This window comes from Peromyscus leucopus, chromosome 1 (genome assembly GCF_004664715.2).
Source record: "Peromyscus leucopus breed LL Stock chromosome 1, UCI_PerLeu_2.1, whole genome shotgun sequence".
NCBI lineage: Eukaryota > Metazoa > Chordata > Mammalia > Rodentia > Cricetidae > Peromyscus > Peromyscus leucopus.
In genome coordinates, this window is record NC_051063.1 from 9,640,077 (window position 1) to 9,647,231 (window position 7,155).

The window sequence follows — 7,155 nt, forward strand, 5'->3', positions numbered from 1 at the left end:
CTTGAGGATTAACTCATCTTTCTGGGTTTAAGATACTGAACAAACAGCACCTGTCATCAGAACCTGAAGATGTATTTTCACCCAAGTCATTTCAGATTTCAAAAAGAGACCATACTCTTAAGTAGTCATGTTGATGGGGCAGTGATCACACATAGGCTGCATCTTGTAACAGAGCCCAGTGTAACACCCTTGAGTATGTCCTGTACCTGACAACAAATGGTACAAAGAGTGGCCAGTTCCTTCCCAGTTCTCCACCATGTGTCAAGCCAGAGACACTTTTTCTTTCTGAGGGGCCTGAGCTCTGTGTTGATGTAACTGAAGCCTCAGAGGAGCCTGAGGCAGCTGATCAAATTGAATCTGAAGTCAAGAAGTTCTGGGGCCTTTCACAACAACTGTGCATCTCTTCCAAGTGATGTCAGCATTTCTAGAAAGTTGACAGGCTTATTGCCAAAAATGTTTTCTTTTCTTACAGAAGATAGGGTGGGGTGCAGGGGGATGTTATAGGGGGGAACCTGCTAACGCTTTTAAGGTTGACATCTAATTTTCCAGAATTGACTCTGATGTGTTGTTGTTGTTGTTGCCGCTGCTGCTGCTGCTGCTGCTATTTTAATTCCATAGCATTAGTATCTATGTCTTTGTCCTCTTCCAAGTCTGTCTATCATCATACACATCATTCTAACCACCATCCATATTGCCTTTTTCTCTGGGGAAAAAAACTTTTCTGTGAATCCAACAAATATGTCTCCTCATCACTGAACTTGCAAACAGTTAGTTTAGGGTACATAAGAAACTTCCATGATGTATCTGTCTTGCCTCTCTCCCTGGAATCTGAACTCTCCAAGGCTGGTACCTCTGTTCTGTGAAGTCCTCAGCACAATATCATGTCAATCAGCTTGATCAGTATTTGGTAAACAATAAGTGGATGAGTGAGTCTCCATGAGAATGCGTTCTGTCTCTTTTTTTCATTTTCAAGTTTCTGTAGTGTTGGAGTCCAGCTCCAACCTGTTGAGGGTTCTTGTGGGGAGGAGAGAAGAACGAAGTATTAGAAATATAGGAGGAGACAACAAGAAAGACAGAGACACATGATAGCTTTGGGAGGGTCCTGGATCAATACCCAGCTGCCTTGAGTTTTATTCAAATGGGCTTTTTATACACTGCCAAGGGGCAAGGCAAAAGACCTCCCCCTTTCAAGATCAAAGCACAATGTTCACCCATGTATAGAGGCTTCAAAACACCTGGTAACCATGCCTTTGGCCAAATCATCCCATTATGCAGCCCTGCTGGGTAAAACAAGCTCAGATTCTCTGACCTTGAGTAAGGTCTTACTATGGAGCCTCTGTGCCTGCCCCCATACTGTAGTTAGGCCTATGTTTAGACAGTGTAATACTTCATAGCATCACAATGTCTAAGCTCACAAGAGTTGCAAATAGCTGCTAAGAGCATCTTTCTATCCCCATTAGATCAGTTTGTTCTCTGTCTCAAGTGGAGAGAGCAAGATGCAGTGTCTATTAAACGTCTTTGTTCCTTTGACTTTTTGAAGCATTAGGAGTATAGGTGCTGTGCACCTGGGAAGATGTCCAAACTGATTTCAATTTCCTCTGGGAATTACTGCCATTCACAATCACAGCCATTGTAGTTTTGTCCTTTCAGAGTCACAAAAACATATTTTAAACATATATAAGGAGAAAATTAATGGAGATAACTTTTAATCATACTGAAAGTTTTGGAAGATATTTTATGGCACACATAAAAACTTTACCCAAGTGAAATGTGTTGGGGAAATACCAAAAGTTTCAGAAGTCTCAAAATTTCTAAGTTGCTTCAAAACAGGCGTGATGGCAGCCACCTATGTAACAGTGATTTGGAAGATGTGGATTAATAGCCCTTGCTGCAACAATGATCAGACCACCTAAAAATTTCAGTGACATAAACAACAAATATGTTTTTCCCCTGGGTCTATAGGTTAGCTGTAGTGAATATTGGAGCTCTGGCTGGCTGGTTCTTGTTCCGTGCTTTGGGCCATTTGGATGTCTATATTACATATCTCACTCTGGGGCCAATTATGAGGCAAGCATTAGCTCCCATAGTTATATGTTAGCTGAACCATGTTCATGAAGCACAGAGGTGAGTTCTTGTGTTGTAGTTACTGAAGCACAGGAAGTGGACAAATTCCTCCACGGCCGACAGAGCCTTTGCTGGCATTATGTCTGTTCACACACCAACTGCCCAGAAACACCGCAGAGTGTATTAGTTACTTTCTTTGTTGCTGTAACAAAATACCGGTTCAAACAACTTAAGGAGGAAAGGATTTATTTGGGCTCACAGTTCAATGGCAAAGTCAATCATGGCAGAGAAGTCACAGTGATAGGAGTCTGAAACAGCTGATCACATTTGGATCCACAATCTGGGGTAAAGAGTGACAAATGTCAATTCTCAGCTAGTTGTACACTTTTTATTCTGTCCAGGACCCCAGCCCATGGAATGGTGCAGCCCACAGTTAGGATGGCTCTCCTTACCCCAATTAACGTTATCTAGATATCCCCTCCCAGGCATGCCCAGAAGCTAAAGTAGTATGGATAATACCTCAGGCACACACAGAGGCTTGTCTCCTGGGGAATTCTACTGCCTGTCAAGTTGCCAAACAATAATAAACCTCACACAGATAAGTGGTATTTACAATATGTGCAGATAGTTAACGTTAGGTAAACTCAGACAAGACTGTTGCATCTTGGGTGTTACCATGGTTTCAAAGACATTTGGCAATGTGATAAACCCCATAAATGCCTTTTCACCTTTTGAGAACTTTTTGAACGTCTGAAACAGTTTCTATGGGAAGGAAGACAGCAAGCTTCATGCTAGAATTACTGCTGTTACAGCATTGGGGGGAGATGGTGGAGGAGGAGGATGACAAGGTCAACAAATCTCGGGTTACTATGTTCTCCCTTCTTACCATCATTCTTTGGAACACCCCTGAAGAACTACAGTGCTTGATTTATGTAATTTCTACCATAAAACATTATGATTTTCCAAATCCACTTAAAGAAGACTTTCCTAATGCAATCATCATATTTTCTTATTTCCCACCCTTTAGCAGCTTACCCATTATTATTGTGTTAGATCAGAGAGTGGTAAACATAAGCTCAAGGAAGTCACTGTTGGCAGACCTGTTTCATAAGGATTAAGGGAAGTTCCTCAAATGACAGCAGGCTGTGACTCCAAGCCACACAAATGAAACAAACACCAAAGTAACAGTGTAGGTAGTTATAAAAGAAAGTTCTTCCAAATTTCTTCTCCTTTTTTCTTTCAAGTGATTTGAAAAGTAATATATTTATAGTTGTCCATATAATAATATATAGAAATGTGGCATATTTGATAATAACATCACAGGGAGACACCAAGAACAAAGTTTTATCCAGACTTTTTCTGGAACCAGAATGCAAGCTGAATCCACAAGAAGAGATGAAGAAAAGCAGGAGTAAGTAGATAGACGGACCCAACGAAGTCTGCAGTCATCATCTCTCCTTCCTCCTCTCAGCTTCCTGAAAAACTGTAAGCTTGCATGGGAAATAAATAACAATATGTCCTTATATCAAATATTAGTTCCAAAAAATACTAAGAAGTCATTAAAGGATTAAATATTACACTAGAAAACATCCACCCAGTTTACAAGGAACCTTTTAAGGGAGGATAGAGAAACAATAACAATAAAAGATCTACAGAAAACAAAGAGCAAAATAACACAAGTACTGTGACATCAACAATAGGATTAAATGTGATTGCACAGATAGTCAAACTGGAGCTAAGAAGAGGTCAAGGTATATGGTGCTATAGGAGACACAGTCCAGACTCAAAGACACAAATATACTCAAAGAAAAAGTGAAAAAAAATCATACTGCCTGGTGGTGGTGGTGGTGGCGACGGCGGCGGCGGCGGCGGCGGCGGTGGCGGCGGCGGCGGCGGCGGCGGCGGCGGCGCACGCCTTTAATCCCAGCACTCAGGAGGCAGAGCCAGGTGGATCTCTGTGAGTTCAAGGCCAGCCTGGTCTATATAGTGAGATGCAGACAGGCACCAAAGCTACACAGAGAAACTGTCTCAGAAAAAAAAAAAAAGAACAAAAAAAAAATCCATGCCAACAATAGCCATAAGAATGCTGAAATCAATTAACTAATATCAGAAAAAAAAAGATTTTAAAACACAAAGTTACATAAAAACAGACATTTTCTATTAGCAGGATGGCTCAGCTGGTCAAAGTGATGGCTGTGTAAGCTTGAAGTCTTAGTCTGATCCCTGGAACTCATGGAAAAAATGGAAAGAGAACAGATTCCACAAAATTGTCATCTGACCCCCATACACACAGTAATAATAACAGCAATACACGATAAAAGGGGATATTTTATGAATAAAAGGTCGATCCATTAGTAAGGCACAAAAATTATAAATGTATACTTAATATGATTCTGTGTAATTTTCTTGCATTTCTATTTACCCCAGATAGAGAGGGCAGTGACAGACCAAAAAGATTTTATCCAAAATCCAGCTTGGAGAAACTTTGAGTTCATTGGCATGACTTACAGGAGCATGTGTGGAGGCCTACTTCCAAAGCATAGGTGACTTGGCAGCTGCATCACCAAAAAGCCTCACTGTGACATGGATGCTGACTCACAAAAACTGCATCACCGAGGTCACCGGAGTCCCTTAGGCATCTTAAGGCTGCTCTACTACCAAAGGAGCTGTCTTCCCCAGCAACCGTTCACTGCTTATGTAAAGGGGTCTTTTGAGGCTTCCTTCTCCTTTCATGAGAGATTGCTAATGCGCCAAATCTTGTGACTTCTTGAGAGACACCCACATGCTTCTTGAGAGACACCCACATGCTCTGCTTCAAGACAACAAAAGTCATGACCAACCTGGAGGAAACAGCCACACAACATAAGAGAAATAGATGAAGAAAACACAGACAAGATGGGGCATGTTCATGGTATAGTCATAGATGGTTCTTTGTGTATATGTTAGCTTGGTGTTTTTGTGAGACTCCTAACAGTGGGAGTGGGTGCTTCTCTGACTCTTTTGCCTGCTCTTGGGATTCTTTTCCTCCCATTGACTTACCTTGTTCAGCCTTGATATGAAGGCTTTTGCCTTGTCTTTTTGTATCTTGTTTTGTCCTGTTTGGCTGTTGTTTTTTGAAGACCTGCTCTTTTCTGAAGAAGAATGGAGGGGGAATGGATCTGGGGGAGAGGGGAGGTGGTGTGGGGAGCAAGTAGGTGTGGAGGAAGGGGAAGCTGGGGGATAAAGCACTAGCAGAACTGAAGGGTAAGAAATAGTATATTGTCTAGTTGTAGAAGAATCAAGTAAGTAGGACATGGAAGGCTTGACCAACACTGTAACAACAACCATTATAACAACAGCAAAGTGCATACACATCTCAAGTGCATAGAAAGCTTTCTCCAGGATAGATCCTATGTTAGGGGACAAGGCAAGAACTTGGAACCCTTACATATTGCTGATAAGAATGCAAAATAGTGTCCTTGAGAAATAAAACTCAAATCTACACAAAAATTTGTACATGAATGTTTATAGAAATATTATGTGTAACATCAAGCTCTTAAAATAGCCCAATAATGGTGCATGAATAAATATGAGTCTCTGATAGAATTTTAAAAATCCTTTCGGGATATACAAACAGGTCCCTAAGTATCTGCCCACCCAATGGCTAAGACTGTTACCAGATAATAGCTGAGGTCTTTAACAGAGATTTGTCTGCTCCGCTATAACCTGCCTACCTGACATGTGCACCACTGTGTTTGAAAGTGCCTTGATTTTTAATATCCTTTAGTCTATTACTATAAAAACCTCATGAAATTGTTAAGTGCATTGGAACATGGCATTTGGGGAACCCTGAATCTGGGTCTCTAGGCCATGGTCACTCATATTTGATCCCTTTGAAGTGAGAGCTGTGGTGGTTTTGCATCAACACTAGTATTTGCAGGGCCCTGAGTTTGACCTGCCACACCTTAAAAGCAAAAACAAAAGCCCCCAGACACAATCATATTCTCTTCTAGGCTTTTCTATACTTCCAAAAATCATGTTGCATCTTTTCTTCTGTAAAGTTATGTAGGACTTGGTGTCTACATACTGACACAATGAGTAATCACAGCAGACATGAGTGGCTGTGACAAAGAGGAACAATCTGGATGGCCTAAAATCAGCAGAGATGCCACGCCTGGTGACACATAGCTATAATCCCAAAACTCAGGAAGAATCACAAGTTTGAGGCCATCCTAGTACATATAATGAATTCCAGGCCAACCAAACTTATACAGTGATACATTATCTCAACATACAAAAAAAAAAAAAAAAAGCAACAATAAAACTCCAGAAATGCATTACCTTATAGTTGTTAAGGTAAGGTATCCAAAATCAAGGTGTCAGCAATGCTGGATTCTTCTAGCAGCTCTGAGTAGTCTATTGTACACCTCTGTGGTAGTCTGAATAGGTATGACTCCCACAGACTCATGGGTTTGAATGCTTGGCCCATAGGGAGTGGCACTATTAGGAGGTGTGGCCTTGCTGGAGGAAGTGTGTCACTGTGAGGCAGGCTTTGAGGTCTCATATGCTCAAGCTAGGCCTAGTATAGCAGTCTTCTACTGCCTGCAGACCAAGATGTAGAACTCTCAGCTCCTTCTCCAGCACCATATCCACCTGCATGCTGCCTGAGACTACTGTTCATCTAGTTGAGGCGGACAGAGGTTCTTTTATTCTAATCTTTAATTATTAACTCATATCACACATCACACTGTAAATTTTTCTCTGTGTGTCTGTGGTGGGGGCACTGCAGAATGGATATAAATGGATACAAATGGATACAAAGGGGGCTGCAGTGGCGTTTCAAGAGGTTCCAGAAGTAGACAGGTAAAAATATAAACAGAGTCCATATTGACTGAGTAAGGGGCTTGTGGTGGTATTGTGTTCCCTGAAATACTGTGCACTCTAATAAACTTACCTGAGGTCAGAGACAGAACAACCACAATATTAAACATAGAGGTTAGGCAGTGGTACCACACGCCTTTAATCCTAGCATTCCAGGGGCAGAAATCCCTCTGGATCTCCAATATGGCCCGGAGTTCAAGGCCACATTGGAAACAGCCAGGTGGTGACACA